The sequence below is a fragment of the Eschrichtius robustus genome, chromosome 20 (assembly GCF_028021215.1).
Source record: "Eschrichtius robustus isolate mEscRob2 chromosome 20, mEscRob2.pri, whole genome shotgun sequence".
Lineage (NCBI taxonomy): Eukaryota > Metazoa > Chordata > Mammalia > Artiodactyla > Eschrichtiidae > Eschrichtius > Eschrichtius robustus.
The window spans coordinates 15934221-15955860 of NC_090843.1; the positions used below are offsets into that span (position 1 = coordinate 15934221).

The following is a 21640-nucleotide window of genomic DNA, read 5'->3' on the forward strand; positions in this document are numbered from 1 at the left end:
TCAGATTCAGTGGCTCCATCTTTTCCTCTCATTTAGAATCTTCCCAAACCACTCACCACGCCCGCCCCCAGCAAAACCCAACCATTCATGTCCCATAACCATCTCACTCCTTAGATTTTAGACAGAGCTTAGCTCTCTGGCTTCCCCAATCCTGCATCTTCTCAACCATCACCTCACTGAGCAGACACTCTATGAAAGATGTTGAAATCCAACCTGCCCCCTGCACACCTACTTTACAGATGAAGAAATCAAGATTTAAATTTATAGGAGGTAGATCAATGGTTGCCTGGGGCTGGGTTGGGGTGATGGGAATGGGGAGTGACTGGGGAAAGGTACAGGGTTTCTTTGGGGGGTGATGAAAATGTGCTAAAATTAGATTGTCATGATAGTTGCACAATTCTGTGAACATACTAAAACCCAATTAAAGGCACATTTTAAATGGGTGAGTTTTACAATATGTGAATTGCATCTCAAAGCTGTTATTATGTCTTAAAGTGTTTGAGAGAGAGAGAGAAAGGGAGAGAGAAAGGACGAAACTGACATGAGTTTGAGCTGTGAAGTGACCCACTCATGGTACCAAACAGCCAGTAAGCAAACCCAGGTCTCTGTGACACCCACGTTTCACCACCTCCTTCCTGTTCCTTAGCTGCCACTTAGTACATGACACACACATGCAGCACATCTCAGTGTCCAAAGCACGTCTGCATCCACTGGCTCTTCAGGATTATTTTCATGCCTTGAAAGCATGAGTCTGACTGCCAGGGTTCAAATCCTTGCTCTGCCACTTAATGTGTGAGTTGGGCACACTGCTTGGTTTCCTCATCGTGAGACTACTGTAAAGGTTAAATGAGATAAGACATGTAAAGTGTTTGGAACAGGGTCTAGCACACAGTAAGAGCACCATAAATGTTGATGATGATGATGATGATTCCATATTATAGGCAAAGTATTTGACTAAGGGTAGTAGAACAATTTGACCAGAGTCACAAGGCTGAAATTTGGCCCCAGTCTTCTGAGTCCAAACCCCAGACCTTTCTGTTCCATCATGCTGGCCTTCGCATTCCTCTGTAAGTCATTCTTCATGGCCAGGCAGCATGATCTTTTAAAGATGTAAATAAGTTGTAAAAAAAATTTTTTTAAATAATATTAGAGTGTTGAAGGTCATAAGGAAAACAGCGATAACTTCAATAACATAATAATTTTTTCATGGCATGAAAAATGCCATAAAAAATCAAAATTCAAGTGACAAAAATATGTGCAACTTACTAGAGGCAAATAGTTTATTGCCTAAAATGAAAAGAGCTTTTATAAAAAATACAATAAATTATGAGTAAAATGGCACCAAGATAGTAGAAAATGAATAAAAGATATGTATACACAGCTAAAAAAAAAAAAGAAATGCAATTGGCTCTTAAATATTTGAAATGACAGCCTCTCTCATAGTAAAAGAAAAAGCAATATAAGTCAGATAAGTCTCTCTCCTGCCTTCAAAGGCAATTCATCATTCTGCAAATAAAATTCAAACTACTTACTATGAGCCACAAGACCCTACATGTTCTGGTCCTGCTTACCAGTCTGATCTCAGATCGTACTTCTCTCCCTTATTCAAGTCAAGGACCTCCTTGCCCCTTCTTGAACAGGCCTCTTTCCTGCCTCAGGGCCTTTGCACTGCTCCCTCTGCCTGGCATTTCACATTTCAAAAAAAGTCACATCTTTAGAGAGGCCCTCCCTGATCTCCCAATCTAAAGTGGTAACCACAGTTATTCCCTAGCATAATTCTCTTCACAGCATTTATTGTTATCTGGTATTTTTTCCAACATCTGGGTTATCTGTGAGTCTGGGCCTACTGACTATTTTTTCTGTTGATTATGGGTCACTTTTTCCTGCTGCCTGCATGTCTAGTAATTTTTATTACATACTGGACATAGTGGATAATGTTACAAGGAGTCTGGATTTTTTTTTTTTTTTTTTTGCATATTGGACTTGTAGATGACATGTTACAGGGAGTCTGGATTTTTTATCTTCCTAAAAAGAATGTTGAGTTTTGTTGTGGCAGGCAGTTAAATTACTGGTGGATCATCTTGATCCCGTAGAGGCTTGGTTTTAAGTTTTGCTAGGGTGGGGTTGTTTGGGTTTTTCTGTTTAGTCTTAAGGTGTGGCCCTTAGCCTTGGGTTTAATCATAGATGAGGCCTTCTAGAGTTTTAAAAGAAAACCTTAGGCAATTACTAAGCTCCTCTAACTTGGTGGAACTTGAATTCCAAACTCTTGTTTCCTCAGCACCAGGCAGCAACTGCAATCTCTTCCTCCCAGCTGCTGTTTCTTGCTGGGTTCCTTAAAGCTTCACTCTGCCCACGCACAGTTTACGAGCTGCCAAGGATTTGAGAATTTGTAGGAGGACATCTCCTGCCTTTCCAGGATTTTCCCTCTTGATTTTTAGCTTCTCTGGTAGCCCCACACTCTGACCAGTAAAGATGTTTGAGCTCCGCAGACTGGGCAGTGCTCTCAGGAGGAAAAGCTGCTGAAGTGAACCAGTCACTCATCTGCCTCTTCTCTTTCAAGGACTGTTTCCTCCCCAGCATCTGTCTGGTTTTGATTGCCCTCAAACCACTGTATTTTATATTTTGTCCTTAGTCGATAAGGACTCTTGGCCAGAGAATTAGACTAATACAAGCTAACCTGCCATTTCCAGAACCAGAGCTCATGATCTGACCTGGTTTTATTTTGTCTCCCCTCTTCTTCAGAAGCTTCCATGGACTTTATCTTCACACTATATTCCCCGGTACCTATAACTCTGCCCGACACATGGTAATACTTAATAAAATAACGAATGAATGGATGAATTTCATGCCTAAATATCACAACCAACCCGTCTAACTTTCTACTCCTTCTCCCAGCTGCCAAATTCATTTTCCTAAAACAGAGCGCCCACGTCTCCTATCGCTGCATGTTTGAAACTCCACAGTGGGAAGGCCAGTGGGGAGGGACACTGGTTACTCTATTCCTTTGACAACACCAGGATGGGGGTCCTCTCTGGGCAAGACACGGGTGACTTCCTAAAGGACCAACGAGGGCGACTGCCACAGCTAATCCTCCCCCCCTGCCCTCACCCCAACCTTCCCTTCCGGCCCCCCTCCAGGAACCATAAACTGGCCCAGGACTTGATCCAGGCCTGTCTGAGCATTTGATTGGATTGGGCATTTGATTCTCAGAAACTCCACTCCAGCAAGGACAGTCAGTAATAACAGAAAGTGGCCCTTGGCAGGGGGTAGGGAAAGGGCGTGGGACCGGAAAAGGGAGAAAGTAGTGCTTGCTTTTATAGGTGCTCTTGGAGATGGGGCTAGACGTGCAGCTCAAAACGTCACAGGCGCCCACAGCAGCCCAGGGGGACAGCATCTCCCCTTCCTCCCTGACCAGAAAACCCACGCATGGTCTACATCAATTCTAGCCAAGCTGTGCGGTCGTAACAAATGGCAAATGAAGGGTCTGAAAGAGGCCCACGTGGTCGGGAGACGCCACCGTCTCACCACGCGGCAGATGAGGAAACTGAGGCCCAGAGGAGAAGAGGGCAGGATGCCCAATCGCAGTACCTTTCAAGGCCTCCGTTTCCTCCTCTGTCACATGGATCACAGCTGCAAGTCCCCTCCTCACTCTGCTGTCCTAGGTTCTGGGTTCAAACCCACATATCTACCTGGAGCGCCTGCTATGTGCACGGTATGTCCCAGGCAACGCAGGGAACACGAGGGAACACACAGCACCATCCTAGTTAGAGAACAGTGGGCTTGGACACAGCAGGACATGAGGGCAAATGAGCCCTTCAAGTCCAGGTGTCTGGGGGTGGCGGAGAGAGCTGAGTCTTCAGAGTCTGAAGTCACTGAGGACCCGGAGGAGGCAAAAGGTGAGGAATGCGGGTCACAGAACTGCCTCGGCGGCGGCGGCAGCAAATGAGAAAAGGATAAGGAATCTGGGAGCAGCGGGGAGGCTGAGGGCAATTCTCAGCGGTGGAACCCAGGGGCTTTGCTAAGCAGGGGGCTGGGGGGCTCTAGGGAGAGCATTTTCCACTCAGAGTTGAGGGGCGGGAGGAAGGAAGCTGTTTCTCCAGGGGCCAATGGAAGCAGAGATGAAAAAAAAGCGCTCAGGCGAGAGGGAAGGGAACCAGGCATTTTGAGAACTGCCTCTGTGTTCTCTGCATCTGCGGTCTCGGTGGGCACACAGGAAGCGGCAGAGGGAGCTCAAAGCGCGGAGGCCTGTGCCCCCCACCTCCCAAGAAGGTCCCCTCCAGCCCCACCCAGCCCCCTAGCCTCGCTCCACTCACTTGGGGAGCCTCAGGTGGCAGTGCAGGGAGTGGGAGTGGCCCTCACTAGGACCTTGGTAGGGTCCTCAGCAAGGACAAAGATGACCCCTTGTATTTGGATGGCAACCACACCAACACCACAACACCAGACACCTGGTTGCGGGCCACGATGCACTTGTTCAGGGAGTGAATGAATGAACGAGGCCAGGCAGGGAACTGTGCATCGAACAGCAACTGCACGTCATTCATTCATTTGTTCAACAAATATTCCCTGAGATTCTCATAGGTGCCAGGCAGGGTGCCAGGCACAGAGGGTGTAAGGATGAGCCACCCAGATACAACCCAGCCCCTGTCACCATACGGGCTGCTGGGAGCCGGGCTCTGCATGGAACATACGGAGACGATAACGGAATCCCTGACCTCGTGGAGCTGCCCATAGTCTCTGGTCTTTGTTTTTGTCTACCTAGCAAACTTCCCACCCTCTTCCCCTTATTATTTATAAAGTATTTTCCTGCATCTCTAGCTATGTGAGTGGGCACGAGGTTCACTACTGGCCAATAATCATGCCCATCCCCCTGGCTACAGTGATTGGCACTTAACTCAAACCATCCCCGTGGCTACAGTGATTGGCACTTAACTCAAACCATCCCCCTGGCTACAGTGATTGGCACTTAACTCAAACCATCCCCCTGGCTACAGTGATTGGCACTTAACTCAAACCATCCCCCTGGCTACAACGATTGGCACTTAACTCAAACCATCCCCCTGGCTACAACGATTGGCACTTAACTCAAACCATCCCCCTGGCTACAGTGATTGGCACTTAAACAGGGCTGATCAGAGTCTCTCCTGGAACCCTGACGTCTCCTCTCTCTGTTCACGTGGCTAAACTGGGGCTGCCAACGGCCACGTTTCCTACCATGAGGAAAAGATCTTTCTGCTGTAAGCAAGCAAGAAGATAATATGGAAAGAGACGCAGAGCTGAGAGATGGAAGGAGAGGAAGTGAGTCCTTGTGGTGCAGAACGTCCAGCCCTAGCCCCTGGGTTCCTGCGGCTCTTCCTCCGCACTGTGCATCACTCAGGATCATTTGCAGCCACATCCCCTTTTTTTTTTTTTTTTTTTTTTCTGAGCTGGTTTTCATCGCGCTTTTGTCCTTGTAACCAAAGAATCCTGACAAACACACAACCCTAGGTCCATGGACCAGTCTGGAACACTGGTCCATGCTCCTTACTCCCCTGGAGGCATTGTTCCAGGGTCCCCTCTGACCGTCAGACCAACGATGGGCTTCTTGGGCCGGTGGCTGCATCTGGGCCACGTCAGAGGAGGTGCTTGGAGGCTGGACCCACCGCATCCTCTTGATCACGTCTCCGGCTGCTCCCGCAGAGACTTTCTCTCTCATGACAATGACAAGCATTTATGAAACACTGAACTAGATACTACGGGGAAATTAAGGATATGGCTTCTGCCCTCAAGATGTTTACAGTGAAGCTGGAGATGCAGAACTCACAAAGCAATCCATGAAAACGTTACAAGCAACACATCAACAAGTGTGCAAAACAGTCAGATCTACTTTATACCACATGGTTGGGGGTAAATGGATAGAAATGGATTTCCCAGGTAACTGAAGGAATCTTTCTGGTGTGGAGTCCATACTTCCTTGCTTCTCAGACATCCAGGGCATCACCCTGGAAATTTATTCCTGTGCTCAGAGGTAACTGGGTTTTAAAGCTATCTGCCCTACACTGAGTAACCCCACCTCCTCCCTCCGGGTTGAGGGTCACTGTGGCCTCCTTTCCTTTCCCGTCTGCTGTAAGGTACACACAATGTGCTGGTCCTGAGGCTGAGTGCAGAGGCTCACAACTGTCTGTTTCCCGGCAGCAAACCTCTCAGCTGTCCCTGCAGCTTCCCGGACTCAACCCAGCAGCAGAGGCAGCCAGAGGTCTGACCTCCGATGAGACGGCTGTTCCCCATCACAAGCTGAAGACATCACACTGAAGGAAGCGGGGGGGAAGTTCACTCTAGCACAGTGCCTGGCACACAGCAGACTCTCCACAAATATACTGAACGAGGGGCATGTCAAACAAAACCCTGAAAGGCGCAAGCAGAGACAAGGACGTGAAGGGTGTTCCAAGTTCGGGGAATGGCAGAATCAAAGACTGGGGACCCAGCGAACAGCCTGGCTCAGCTCCTAGAGAGCTGGGGACCAGGGACCAGCTGGCGAGCCCGGGGAAGCTGACCATATTTGGTCCCAGAGGGCGGGGCAGGGTGGCCTCCAGCCGCTGAGCCTCTCCCCTCCCCACCCGCCCCCCTCCCCGGCCGTCTCCCCCTTCAGCACCCCTCCCCAGGCCACGCAGAGGCCAGGGGTCATCCCAGGGAGAGCCACGGGCCGCCCGCAGGGCTGCCAGCCAAAAGGAGCAGCTGTTTTCAATGAGCCACTTGGCCCTGAGGCCAGGCCTGGAAATGTCCGAGTCAACAGAAGCTGCCAGCTCCGCCCTGCGGAGGGGCCAACCCTGGGGACCGGGCATCCCACCCTGCGCCACCCTCTACTAGAGGCTGTGTCCATGTCCCTGCACGCACACTGGACCTGGGGGGCGGCAGGGCATTCCTTCCATGGAGGGCAGGGGAGTCACATGCCTTTGAGGCCCAATACCCTGCCCAACTGTGCAGCAGCCCCACCAAAATCCTGGGCTAGCGTGGGCTTCCGCCTCTACCGTCCACCCTCCAGGCTTTTCACACTCTCCGGCCTCGTCCCCAGCAGCCCTTCCACTCCAGCCAGGCCAAACTGCAGGCCCCCCATCGCTTACAGAGCATGAGACAAAAGCGAACACACACAGCCCCACGGAGTCTCCGCGGCTGCCACACGCACGCTTGTGTGCCGTGTCTCTCTCAGTCTCTCCAGCAGCGGTAAACCTCCTCTATGTTTCTAGAGACGCTCTTCTCCCCCCTTAAAATGTCTGTGTTGCACGATGTGATATGCTGTGTTCTATTAAGATGTTAAAGCAAACTCTGGCAGAGAATGGGTTAAGAGATGGGCTCGTCACCTAATACAGGCAAGAGGATGGTGTGAAGGGGGGATGGGAATTCGGGTAAATTCGGAAAGGCAGCTTTCACCCTCCCACGGCTCTGCCTGGGTCCCCCAGGTGGTGCCTGGGTCCCCCAGGTGGTGCCGGCTGAGGGGAGCTGGCCGCTGGGGCTCTCGGAGACGCAAATCCTCACCCGCCCTGACCTTCCCCCCGTGGCGATTTAAGAGTGTTTGATCTCATGCCCTGCTGTCTTTTGTCTTCTCAGACTAAAGCATCACGATATTTTCGGCCTGTCCTTTCCCAGGCCCCATCTTGTACGAAGGCTAGGAAGGGCGGGGAGTGCCGAGCCCCATTTCGCCTCTAACCTCTGGGGGGACCCGGCACCCCTCTGCTCACGGGCAGCTCCCGCAGCCTCGCTCCCCTGCCTGGTCCCCACGTCTCTTCCTCTACCGGAGCATCCCAGGGGCGGGCCCACCTTGACCCCATCCTCCCTCACGCCCGCCTCCAGGACCCGACGTGCTGGGCCCCGCCCGTCCTCGGAGTTCCGGGCCTTCGCGGCCGCTGCGCCCGCCCTCCTCCCCAGTGCGCCCCCCCCCCCCCCACCTAGGCCGTGCGCCCTCCTTCCGCGATACGCCCCCATCTCCGCGGCGCGGCGCGGCCCGGAGCGTCTGGGCGCAGACCCCTCCCCCAGCCCCGCCGCGGCCACGAGGTCCGCCAGGCTCCCCAGCCCAGCTCTGCGAACCCCGGCTCGGCGGCCTCCGGCGCCGTCTGCTAGCCCGCAGCCAAAATAAACAGCCCAAAGCCACTTCCTTCCCCGGGGGGCAACTTTCACAACAACGGCCGGCTCCGGTCGTGGCAGGAAGTGGCCTTCTGGGCCAGGACAATCCAACCTCACTGACCAGCCAGCGAAGGGCAGGATCCAGGACCCGCGGCTGGGGCCGGGCCCAGCTCCGCATTCGCCTCTGGAAGGGAGCGCGCGTGGGTGGGGGCGTAGCCGTCCCGGCGCAGAAATCACGTGCCCGCCGCCCGCGCCCAGCGATCACAGCCGGGACAGCAGTGCCCGCCGGCTCGTTAACGCAGCCGCGCCGGCCTTCGCGGAGCCACACTTGTTTCACTTACCCGTGGGAGTCGTCAGCAGATTATTTCATAAAAGCACGGATAGGAGAGCCCCAGCCCCAGCGCTCGATTACATGCTCCATACCTCTGATTTAGGATGAGTAAATGAATGAGTGAGAGGATTTATGATAAAGGAGACATCGGGACAAAGAGAGAGAGCAACTTTTAAACAATTTAGTTTCGGGAATTCCCTGGCGGCCCAGTGGTTAGGCCTCCTCGCTTTCACTCCGAGGGGGGGGCAGGGCAGGGGAGGGTTGGTTCAGCTGGCCAAACAAAAAAAAAATTTAGCTTTGCCAAAGTGGCTGCAGAAGTGAGCGGGGGGCAGTAACTTAAAGCTAAAATACTAGAAGCCCCCCCCCCGCCCCCCTACTGCTTACTGCAGAGTCAACAGAAAGGAAGAAAAAAATCTCCTTTAGGCCTTTCTGTATTTTCCACAGTGAAGTTTTTTTCAAACAAAGAAAGAGAAACGTGTGGAGAATTAAACTAAAATCTAATGATTTGTTTGTGAGAAATTGAGGTTTCAAATATTGGATTCGCAAGAACTATTTTATGAACAATTTTTCTTTTCTTTTTGGCTGTGTTGGGTCTTCGTTGCTGGGCGCGGGCTTCTCATTGCGGTGGCTTCTCTTGTTGCAGAGCATGGGCTCTAGGTGCACGGGCTTCAGTAGTTGTGGCTCGCGGGCTCTAGAGCGCAGGCTCAGCAGTTGTGGCGCACGGGCTTAGTTGCTCTGCGGCATGTGGGACCAGGGCTCGAACCCGTGTCCCCTGCATTGGCAGGCGGATTCTTAGCCACTGCGCCACCAGGGAAGCCCAACAATTTCTCACTAACAGTCTTTCAAATAATATAGAAAAAAGGGTAGGATCCCTCCCCCCCCCCCCCATTCACACAACACAATGAGTTCCTCATTGGCTAAGTGCCCCTTGAGGGCTCAGGTTCTATCCTCGGCCTCTCCATGTCCCCAGCGTTTGCCTGCCATAGTCTGGACTCACGGTAAATGTCGAATGACAGAATGAATATGAACTGGAGGGTCTTAGAATTCATCTTGTCAGTCCTTTAGAATTTGGAAACTGAAACACAGAAAGGTTAAGTGACTTGTCCAAGGACATTCAAACAACTGGAACCATGACCTTTCCATTAGGACTAAACCTTATTCAAGTCCCGAACAGCATCACCCCAGTATCTGCTTATATAAGTTGACCATATCATTTACTGTCTCATGTTGAGAATGAGAAGGGGAGTTACTAATAATTACAGCACTACAACAAGCTTGAGCCAGGGCTGTCCCGGGCAAACTAGGACATACGGTCACCCTGCACTTATGGAAGGAGACCACAAATAATGATACGAGTTAATGTTTACCACGCACTTGCTAGGTACCCGGCACCGGCTTCCCAGGCTTTCTCGTTAATCCTCACAGCAATGCTCAGAAATAGGTAAAATTCCTATCTCCATTTGACAGATAAGGAAACTGAGGTATTAAATAACTGAGAGATCAATCCTCTTGATAACACAGTTAATAAGGGGCAGAGCAGAGATGGGAGACCAGGAAGACTGGTCAGTTCCAAACAACTATTCCAGGTACTTGAAACTGATAACCCACAGGCAAGTTGCATTTGGCCGTCAGGGTATGTGAAAGAAAAGTGAGCGAGCATTGAAAACTGGAGAGATTTCACATAAAAATCTGCATTTCCAGCTTCTCTTGGAAACATTGGGAGGCCTGACAATGCTGAGCCAGTGTGCCTGTAAGACGCCAGTCACAGTTTCTGGGTGGAGCTGCCCACCTGAGAGGGGGCTCACCGGTTTGCCACAGTCCCCACCCACCCCTTTTGCAACCCCCCCACTCCAACACTGAAGTGGAAGGACAGTGGCCATATGTTATCATGTTGGCACTATTGTTTTTACCAGAGTGGAGAAACATTCTTCAATATCCTGGTCTCTATTAAGAATGACCAGGGCTTCCCTGGTGGCGCAGTGGTTGAGAATCCGCCTGCCAACGCAGGGGACACGGGTTCGAGCCCTGAGACTGGGAAGATCCACATGCCGCGGAGCAACTAAGCCCGTGAGCCACAACTACTGAGCCTGCGCCTCTGGAGCCTGTGCTCCACAACAAGAGAGGCCGCCATAGTGAGAGGCCCGCGCACCGCGATGAAGAGTGGCCCCCGCTTGCCACAACTAGAGAAAGCCCTCGCACACAAACGAAGACCCAACACGGCCAAAAATAAATAAATAAATAAATAAATAATAAAAATAAAGGAATTCCTTAAAAAAAAAGAATGACCAGAGGGTTGTGCCTATTTCAAAACCGAAAAAAAAAAAAAAATGTGTGTTGGGGGGGTCCCCTCTAAATTAGGCTCCACTGCCCAGCAACCACAATGTCCCTGTGACTCGCTGCATTCCTTTCTCGAGACGTGTCTGAAACACAGCACAATATGATTCTGAGAAATCCTGACACGATTCACCACAAGCTTTTGCTCCACTCGCTGGCAGATCCGTGACCTTCTGACGTGGCAACATTCAAGGAGGACTTGTTTGGTTCTCGAAGCAAGGCATGGCACTCTTTTTAAAGTTGTGATGAGAAAAACAACTCCTTGGAGTTGCTGCCTCGGCACTTTACCGTATGACAAACCTGCTCACACCCAGAGTCTGGACGTTTAGATAAGGGTCTGAGTTTGGGATTCCCACCCGAAGTTCCTGCTTTGCTTTTTTGGGGGCACCTTTTAAAATAACCACTTAAGAGTTGAGCCCTTGAAAAATTAGTGACGGAGTAGGCGGGGGGATGTGGGGTTGACGAGCCAGTGCGGGTGTGCCGATCCCAGTGGTCGGCGGCGGATGGAGCGGTGGGGGAGAGGGCACGATGGGCAATGCCAGAGAGTGGCACTGCGTGGAAAGTGACCCTGGGTCTTCACTGAGCTCATTAAAGCATTCAGTTGCTGAGGAGCCCAAGTAGAAGAAATAGGGAGTTTAGAGCCTGAGAATTTTGAAAAATTAAAGCCAGTTCATGGGTTGATTTTTCTTTTTTTTTAATTTTAATTTTATTTTTATTATTTATTTTTGGCTGCGTTGCGTCTTCGTTGCTGTGCACAGGCTTTCTCTAGTTGGGGCAAGCGGGGGCTACTCTTCGTTGCGGTGCGCGGGCTTCTCATTGCGGTGGCTTCTCTTGTTGTGGAGCACGGGCTCCAGGCCCACGGGCTCAGTAGTTGTGGCATGTGGGCTTAGTAGTTGTGGCTCACGGGCTCTAGAGTGCAGGCTCAGTGGTTGTGGTGCCCGGGCTTAGTTGCTCCGCGGCACGTGGGATCTTCCCGGACCAGGACTTGAACCCCTGTCCCCTGCATTGGCAGGCGGATTCTTAACCACTGCGCCACCAGGGAAGCCCTGATTTTTCTTTTCAAGTGGCAGCAAGGAGAAGAACCAGCAGGCTCTGTGGTTCAGGACTCCAGACTTGACACGATATTTTTTGCCAAGCGGGTAATTAATAATGCTTGTGCTACTCAAGCCATGGTAAGTGTGTTATTGAACTGTACCCATCAAGATGTCCATTTAGGAGAGACATTATCAGGGTTTAAAGAATTTTCACAAAGTTTTGATGCAGCTATGAAAGGTCTGGCACTGAGTAATTCGGATGTGATTCGACAAGTACACAACAGTTTCGCCAGACAGCAGATGTTTGAATTTGATGCAAAGACATCAGCAAAAGAAGATGCTTTTCACTTTGTCAGTTATGTTCCTAGTAATGGAAGACTGTATGAATTAGATGGATTAAGAGAAGGACCCACTGATTTAGGTGCATGTCATCAAGATGACTGGATCAGCGCAGTGAGGCCAGTCAAAGGAAAAAGGATACAAAAGTACAGTGAAGGTGAAATTCAATTTAACTTAATGGCCATTGTGTCTGACAGAAAAATGATATATGAACAGAAGATAAAAGAGTTACAAAGACAACTTGCTGAGGAGGAACCCATGGATACAGATCAGGGTAATAACATGTTAAGTGCTATTCAGTCAGAGGTTGCCAAAAATCAGATGCTTATTGAAGAAGTACAGAAATTAAAAAGATGTAAGACTGAAAATATCAAAAGCATAATTATCTGCCATTCATTATGGAATTCTTAAAGACTTTAGCAGAACACCAGCAGTTAATACCACTCGTAGAAAAGGCAAAAGAAAAACAGAATGCAAAGAAAGCACAGGAAACCAAACGAAGAAGATGCTTTGGGGCGTGTACACATTTCTGCTTCTGCACTTATTTTCGAGGAAACCATTAAGTATAAAGAACTTTGAGCAACATCCTAATTGACTCAGCACACGTTTGACAATAGTCCCAGTTGGTCTCACCTTCAATGCATGGATTCATAACCTCTCCCTGCCTGCATCATGTGCATGTGGTGCATACTAAATAAAAGTGGTGTTCAGAAAAAAAGAAAAAAAATTAGTGACCTCTGCCCCAACCACCTGGTAAGCACTAGGTGCCTGCTACCCTGCTCTCTCTGTCCTGCCCACTGATGAGCTGGGACTGAGGGCTGCCCTTCCCCTGGCCCATTGTGCCACCAACCCCCCGCCCCTCACCCTGTTTCTGGGATGTATAAGTAACAAATTGTTATTTTTACTTCCTCTGTGTTGGTTTACTGAAATTGTCCCTTCAACCAAAACAATCCCAGGGTTTTCACTTCCCCGAAGTGGGAGCTCGGACGCTGAGGAAATACCTGCTGACCCCAGTCCATGTAGGTGGCTTGTGCCTCCTCTAACCTGCATATTCTTCTTTTTTTTTTTATTAATTAATTTATTTATTTTTGGCTGCGTTGGGTCTTCGTTGCTGCACGTGGGCTTTTCTCTAGTTGCGGCGAGCGGGGGCTACTCTTCACTGCGGTGGCTTCTCTTGTTGCGAGCATGGACTCTAGGCACACAGGCTTCAGCAGTTGTGGCACACAGCCTCAGTAGTTGTGGCTCATGGGCTTAGCTGCTCCGCGGCATGTGGGATCTTCCCAGACCAGGGCTCGAACCCGTGTCCCCTGCATTGGCAGGCGGATTCTTAACCACTGCGCCACCAGGGAAGTCCTAACCTGCATATTCTTAATTGAACACACCAGCTCTGGCTTCTCAACACAAAAGTTAAATGAACTTAGAATCTTTTTCGCTTGGGAACCTTTAGGATCTCCCTAAAACTATATGTCAAAGATTAAACACTTGCTGACTTCTGCAATGACAAACCAATGGAACCTTCCTTACCCACACCTTCTTTGGAAGCACGGTGGAGGGCTTAGGAGGGTGGCTCTGGAATATGGACCCACCCAGGTACAAATCTCTTCTTGGGCCCTGGGGCCAGCTGCTTCACTTCTGCAAACCTCACTTTGGGGAAGACACCAATATGACCAATCTCATGAGTATCTGGGAAGATTAAGCAAGAAAATGCTTAAAGATGCTTTCTACCTTTAGCATTTGGTAATGGAAGGCCATTATTTTTTGTTTGTTTGTTTTAAATATTTATTTAGTTTTGGCTGCGTCAGGTCTTAGTTGCGGCATGCGGGATCTTTCATTGCGACGTGGGCTTCTCTGTAGTTGTGGTGCACGGGCTACAGAGTGCATGGGCTCTCCAGTTGCGGCACCTGGGCTCTCTTAGTTGCCCCGCGGCATTTGGGATCTTAGTTCCCCGACCAGGGACTGAACCACGTCCCCTGCAATGGAAGGCAGATTCTTAACCACTGGACCACCAGGGGAGCCCCCATTATTGTTTATTAACATTGAGGGACCTCTGCCCGGATCAGGGCTGTGAGCTCAAGAGTCTGTTTCACAGCAGAGAGCCTGGGAACCAGGCTTAGCAGATGCTGCAATCCGGATAAGAGGAAATGATAAGAGTAAATAAAGCCAAGGACTTGAGTGTTTAAGCTGCTCTTCAGAAGAATTAAAAGAAAAATAAATCCACCGTCCAGATGCAGAGTCCTCCCGCAATTCCCATGGGTGGGTCCCTGGCAACTATCATTTGTTTCTGACCTCTGAGCTTTTGGACCCTCCTCAGGTGCACCTGGAAGGGAGATGCAAGAAGAGGCCATGGACAGTGTGACAGGGGAAAGGGGGGGGGGTACTTCTGGGGAGGTCAGGGCAGCATAGGGTATGCTGCTCTCCCCGCCACATTCTGGTTCTGCAGAAATCAACTCCAAGGGCAGTCGTAAAGGGAAAATGAGGTCACAAAACACGCAGCTGGAAGGGAGTGTGGAAGGAGGTGGCGAGGGCCCACGCCACTTGGGGTGGCAGATGCTGGGACAGGAGGAGGTGGGCAGAGTCTGCGTGGGCCCCTCGCTGGGACTCAGGCAGTCGCATGGCAGTGGGGCTCCAAGAATGGGAGGAGGAAAGGGTTGGAGCAGCGCAGGCTGAGAATCTAGTCTAGGAGTTCAGGTTCTGATTCTGCCATTACAAGGTAAATGACCTTAGGGTACTCGGTTTTCTTACCTGTGAACTGAGGGTGGGAGGGAGGGAGACGCAAGAGGGAGGAGATATGAGAACATATGTATATGTATAACTGATTCACTTTGTTATAAAGCAGAAACTAATACACCATTGTAAAGCAATTATACTCCAATAAAGATGTTAAAAAAAAAAAAATACCCTCCCTGCCTCTCCGCAGCCTGCTGGGGAGATCTACAGGGAGAGATCTATGGGGATATTGACATGATTCTTTTAGGGTCTCTCTCCCCCATTAAATGGTTCCTTCAGAGCAGGAGTATGTCTTATCCATTTATCTCCCCAGTTCAGGGCATACAACAGGTGCTCAATACATGTGTGTTTTGAAATTTGTTAAAATTTGCCTTATAGCACAATATGGTCAGTTTTAAAAACGTTCCAAGTGTGCTTGAAAATAATTTGCAATTTAAAGTTTTGGAGCATAGTGACTATGTATCTGCTTGTTGAATCAAATCTGCTGCTCACGTTATTTAAGTTTTTTATATCCTTACTAATTTTTTTTGGGGGGGGTCTACTGGTTCTGAAAGAGGTATCCTCTATCAGTGAATGACAGCAGTATGTTAAATCTCCTATTATGATAGTGAATTTGTCTATTTTTTCCCTGTAGCTCTGTTGCTCTATATAATTTGAAGTTAAGTGCATACAAATTTAAAACTTCCTGGTAAATTGGACTTGTTGATATGAAGCGCCCTTGTTTATTTCTAGTAACGCTTTTGCTTTCAAGTCTACTGTATCTGTTATTATATAATTTCCTTTTGGTTCATATTTGCACAGTACGTCTCTTCCAATTCTTTTACTTTCAACCTTTTTGTACCATTATGGTTTTTTTTAATAAATTTTTTAAAATTAATTAATTTAAAAAATAACTGAAAAAGTTAAAAAAAAAAAAAAAGAAAACTAAGAAGCAAATTCAGTGGAATGCATAATAGGTGTTCCTTGGGAGAATGCTTCAGGTTTCAGTTCATTTCTTCATAAGATGAACGTTCCCACCAAAAGCATCAGAGTAAACATCATGCTTCGTCATTCCTTTCCACTGTTCATACAGCATGCATGTAGGTATAATGCTGATTAATGCAAAAAAATTACAATAGTCAATGACTTTGAATAAGCAGTGGAGGAAGCAAACATTTACTAGATTCCATGAATAAAAACCTCTCTAATAAAGCTTAAGTGGGAGGATAATGGCTCCAGCTACCCTAGCAAAGGAGGCAGAGTCCCCTTTCCTATGAACAGCTGGGCTCATGTGTGATGTTGGGAACAGCACAAGCCCATACATCACTCTGAAGTGACAAGGCAAATAAATAGCAATTGAGAAAAAACAAAAAAAAACATGTGTGTTGAACTGAGCTGGACCAGGGGAGGTGGAAAGGCAAGCTGTCCTGTGTCCTATAGGCAAGGGTTTAACATCCTCTGAATTGCATCCTCCTTTAAAAGCAGATCATGTACGGACAATGAATAGAAGAGCATAAGGGAAACATCCAATTATTTATTGTGCCAGGAGGTTGGGATTATGTGTAACTTTCTTTTATATTATTATAATGTTTCTAGAGTAAATAAAACTGAGGGGGGCTTCCCTGGTGGCGCAGTGGTTGAGAATCTGCCTGCCAATGCAGGGGACACGGGTTCGAGCCCTGGTCTGGGAAGATCCCACATGCCGCGGAGCAATTAGGCCCGTGAGCCACAACTACTGAGCCTGCGCGTCTGGAGCCTGTGCTCCACAACAAGAGAGGCCGCGATAATGAGAGGCCCGCACACCACGATGAAGAGTGGCCCCCCGCTCGCGGCAACTAGAGAAAGCCCTCGCACAGAAACGAGGACCCAACACAGCCATACATAAATAAATAAATAAATAGCGTTCCCTTTAAAAAAAAAAAAAAAAAGGATATGTTTAAAAAAAAAAACAAAACTGAGGGAAGCGAGACACGGGGCATCTGAAGGTCTTTGAAGGAACCAAACCTCTCTGCATTTCCCACAGAACCCGACTCCTCGCTCAGTGTTCAGTGAGTTTGACTTGCTTTGCCCTGGAAGCTACAAAGGGTCAGATATATACACAAGACCCATCATCACCACCACTGCGACATCACTCAGACCTCCAATGACACAATAGACTTGATCTACAAAGGAATGTCTGCGAGGGTCCTGCAAACCCTTCTCTCTCCCCACCCTTTCACACCCTTTTCCTGATTTCTTCAGTATATTTTTAGGACCACATTTTAAAAAGTACTGCTCCCACAACCAGCACAGTTCCTCCCTCTCTGATATTAATTGAAAATCAACAGCATGGTTAAGAGAGCTTGGGCTCTGGGTTCAAGGCTGGGTTTGAATTCCTCCTCTTGAACTAGTCATTTGACCTCTTCATCCTTCAGTGTCCTCATCTGTTCAGTGGAGGAAATACTCCTGTTTACGGCACAGAACAAGTACTGAGCACCTCGCATGTGCCAGGAGCTGTGCTGGTGCTGACCCCTGAGTGGTTGGCAGGACTGGTTGAGACCACGGATGGAACGACTCACCACACTGCCCCACACAAGTGAGCTCATGGTGACAGCAGCCCTTGGGGCAAGGCTTCTGGAGGAGAATACGGCACCATGCGTCAAAAGCCTTCAAAAACACAGACCTTTGACCCAGAGTTCACTTCTCATGAATTTAACTTAAAGAAATAATTAAGAATCTATGCAAAGATTTTGCTACACAGCATTATTTATAACAACAATGATTGGGGGAAAATTAATGTCCAACAATATGGCACTGACTGTGTCAACTGAAATACACTCACACAATGGGATACTATGCAGACAACAGTAATCAAGTTATAAGAGTATTTCGACATGAATAGAGGTTCATACTGTAACTGATTTTTAAAAACTGGATGTATAATATGACCTTATTTCTATTTTCTTTTAAATCAAGTAAAGTCTGAAAAGACCTTTGTGCATTCTTGTTATTAAACTTGGGTGTCCAAATCGCCAGGGGTGCTTGTTTACAGAGCAAGTGCCCAGGCCCTACAGCAGACCTACTGAATTAGAATCTCAAGATGAAGGAATATCTGGATTGTAAACAAGGTTCCCAGGCGATTCTGAGGCTCACCAGAGTTTCAGAACCACTGTACATGCCTAAGTGTTAACAGTGGTTATCACTGACTTATGGGATACCTGGTGATTTTTATTTTCTTCTCTTTGTATTTTCTACAATTCACATGTTTGGAAATTAAAAAGAGATATGACCTGAATGTCCAACAAGGGATAGTTACGGGATCATCGGTACAACGGAATCTTACGCAGCCATGGAAGCATTGGGTGGAAATACACTGATGACATATTGACATATGAAAGAATGTTACAAATCAACACTAAAACACATCTATGTAAAGTTTTATACAGAGAAAGGAAAGGAGAGGAGGGGAGACACAGTTTGGCAGGATATTCTTTAAAATGTTAACATGCCTGTTTCTTAGTGGTGAAATTTTAGGTAACCTTTCTTTTTTGTAACTTTTTCTACCTTTTGAATTGTGTACTATAAATAGGTAACATTTTTTACAATCATAAAAATGTATTCTGATCCTGAAAAAATATATATGTAACACTGTCTTTCTGAGGGCCTTGTGGGAGGGAGGGTTAGTGAAACAGAAAAGGTGCTGGTGCGTAAAAGGGGGAAGAGTAGCCTTCCAGGGAAGGAGAGAACTCAGTCTGATCCCAAAGGGCTTTGTAAACCTTACTAACAAGGCCAAGTGTGTGGAGGAGGAGGGGGGATAAAAAGATACTTCAGACACAGATATAGATATAGATATAGATGCCGCAACGCGTGGCTTGAGGGACCCTAGTTCCCCGACCAGGGACTGAACCAGGGCCCTCTGCAGTGAAAGCCCGGAGTCCTAACCATTGGACCGCCAGGGAATAAAAATTTTAAATGAACAACAAACAGGGGAAAGATATTTCTTTTTCTTTTCCCCTATTTGTTGGCCGAGCGGTGCGGCATGCAGGATCTTAGTTCCCCAAGCAGGGATGGAACCCCTGCCCCCTGCAGTGGAAGCGCAGTCTTAACCACTGGACCGCCAGGGAAGTCCCTTGGTTTTTTTTTTTTTTTCTTGTTTTTGTTTTTGTTTTTTGGGGTGGGGGGAGAGATTTCTAACAAATATGGCAAGAAGCTCATATAGACCAATGAGAAAAATATAGAGACCCAGTAATTTTAAGCCCCTAAGACCTGAACAGATGCGATGTTCAAGAATATGTATGGGGGCTTCCCTGGTGGCGCAGTGGTTGAGAATCTGCCTGCCAATGCAGGGGATACGGGTTCGAGCCCTGGTCTGGGAAGATCCCACATGCCGCGGAGCAACTAGGCCCGTGAGCCACAATTACTGAGCCTGCGCGTCTGGAGCCTGTGCTCCACAACAAGAGAGGCCGCGATAATGAGAGGCCCGTGCACCGCGAAGAAGAGTGGCCCCCACCTGCCACAACTAGAGAAAGCCTTCGCACAGAAACGAAGACCCAACGCAGCCATAAATAAATAAATAAATAAACCCAAAGTTTAAAAAAAAAAAAAGTGCCATTTAAAAAAAAAAAAAAGAATATGTATGAACAGACAATTCGTGAAGAAGAAATATCCGTGTCTAATGAGGTTATGGAAAAAAATGTTTAAAAGCATTTGAAATACTGGTAATGTTCCTATTTGCTGGATCCAACCCTTGGTTACATGGGTGTGTTCAGTTTGTGAAAATTCATTGAGCTGAACATCTGAACATGGTGTGTTCACTTTCCTGTATTTATATTATACCCCAAGAATGAAAAAATTTTAAAGCAAGGCATGGATAAACACAAAATAGAGACTGGGTGGGAGGAACAGGGAGAGAGAGAGAGAGAGAGAAAGAGAAGCACATAGGTACATATAAGTGCTGTGATGTTCTCTGCCTTGGATTAGGTGGTGGATTCGCAAATGTTCATTATATTATAATGCATACTTTGTTTACCAAATAAAAGAAGACCATGCAGGGAAGCAAACTGGACTGAGTGCCCTGGTCCACCAATCACTAGGTATGTGATCCTGGCTTGCAGCCTATCTGGCTCAATTTCCTTATCCGTGAAATAGAGGAATGTGACGAATAAAAAATACAGGGACTTCCCGGGTGGCGCAGTGGTTAAGAATCCGCCTGCCAATGCAGAGGACACGGATTCGAGCCCTGGTCCAGGAAAATCCCACATGCCGCGGAGCAACTAAGCCCGTGAGCCACAACTACTGAGCCTGTGCTCTAGAGCCCGCAAGCCACAACCACTGAGCCCACGCACCACAACTACTGAAGCCCGCGTGCCTAGAACCCGTGCTCTGCAACAAGAGAAGCCACGGCAATGAGAAGAAGCCCGCGCACCGCAACAAAGACCCAACACAGCCAAATTAAATAAATTTATATAAAAAAAAACAAATACAGTGCATGTGGAATTGCCTAATACTGACCCTGGCCGACTATACGTGCTCAGTAAGCATTAACGCAGTTTCCATTTCTCTCACTTGTTCTCTCACTTGTGTTATATAGAAACGTCATAAGGTTTTCAAAATGGAGGAAGCCTTCCAAAAGCTTGTCCCCTGACTGCTACCTTTTTGATTTGCATTCCAATCTTGTCCGTATGGCCGGCCATTTAGTACTTACAGAAGCTCGTGTCCTAGTGTCTCGAAATGCAAACTTGTATTACAGCGTTTGCACCCTCTCCAGCTGTCCCTTCCGTAAACACTCCGCTGATAAGTGCGAGATCAAGAGGTTCGCGTTGGAGGGTCTGTTAATGGAAAGAGCCTGAGGCGGGTGCCTACACCGGCGATCCCGCTCTTGCTCGTGAGCACCCTGAGCGCGCCTTCAGGAAACCCTGCTCTGAGGCTGACCCTCCTAGCAGGCCTCCTTGCCTGCAAGTAGCGGAAGCCCAACTCCAACTCATCATTTTAAAAAAACAAGAGGGGCAGGCCTGGAGTGGCTAGGGAAAACTGTAACCAGGGTCTCGGCCAGGCTGGGTCTCAGTGCCACCCACCCTGAACCCAGGTTCCACTCTCCCCTCCTGGAGCCAGGCTGTCCCCTCCGTGCGGCACCAGACCCTGCAGGGCTCCCTTCGCGCCTGGGAAAAGCCCGACCCACCCCCACGAGACTCTGATTGGCCCCGTGGGGTCACGTGCTGCAGGCTTGGACCAGTTAGGTGATGGGAGTGGGCGGAGGGTGCCACTGGAATCACTTGGTTGGACAGAGAGAAAGTTGTCCTCTGCCACCCCATTGCTGCAAATTACAGACATGCTAGAAAGAAAAATCACCCCTGTTAAATAATCAGTACATAATATAACAGAATATGACACATATGACTTCTGTTAAATTTTGGTGTGACCTTTACCAATTTTATCTTGTCTCTATGCCTCACATACAAGTTACATTCATTTATATATCACATACACACGCACACCCAAACAAATGTTTTTGAGTCTTGTTTTTGTACTTAATATTTTAGAAAAAGGATTTCTCTGTATCTTTTAATTTTGTAAAAACCATTTTAATGGCTGTATGCTAGTCCATGATGTGATATACCACATTCCATTTACTCATTCCCTAGCTATTACTGCTCTTCAACTTGTAAGCAGATTTTTCTTAATTATAATAATATATTGACCATATTGTTACATCAATCTTTGTTGGCACTTTGCGAAGCATATCTTGCCTTTTTTCTTTATTGCTAGTGATTTAAAACATTTTCCAAAGGCATATTTTGGTATTCCTTCTTTGTGAATTCTGTTC

General features: G+C 48.0%; 1 protein-coding gene and 1 pseudogene across 2 annotated transcripts in view; one reads left to right on the plus strand and one right to left on the minus strand.

Annotated features, from left to right (window-relative positions):
* MRC2 (mannose receptor C-type 2) overlaps positions 1–21640 on the minus strand; it is a 55630-nt gene that overhangs the window by 22955 nt on the left and 11035 nt on the right. The gene's annotated exons all lie outside the window — the stretch shown is intronic.
* Positions 11840–12543, plus strand: LOC137754820 (ubiquitin carboxyl-terminal hydrolase isozyme L5 pseudogene; annotated as a pseudogene).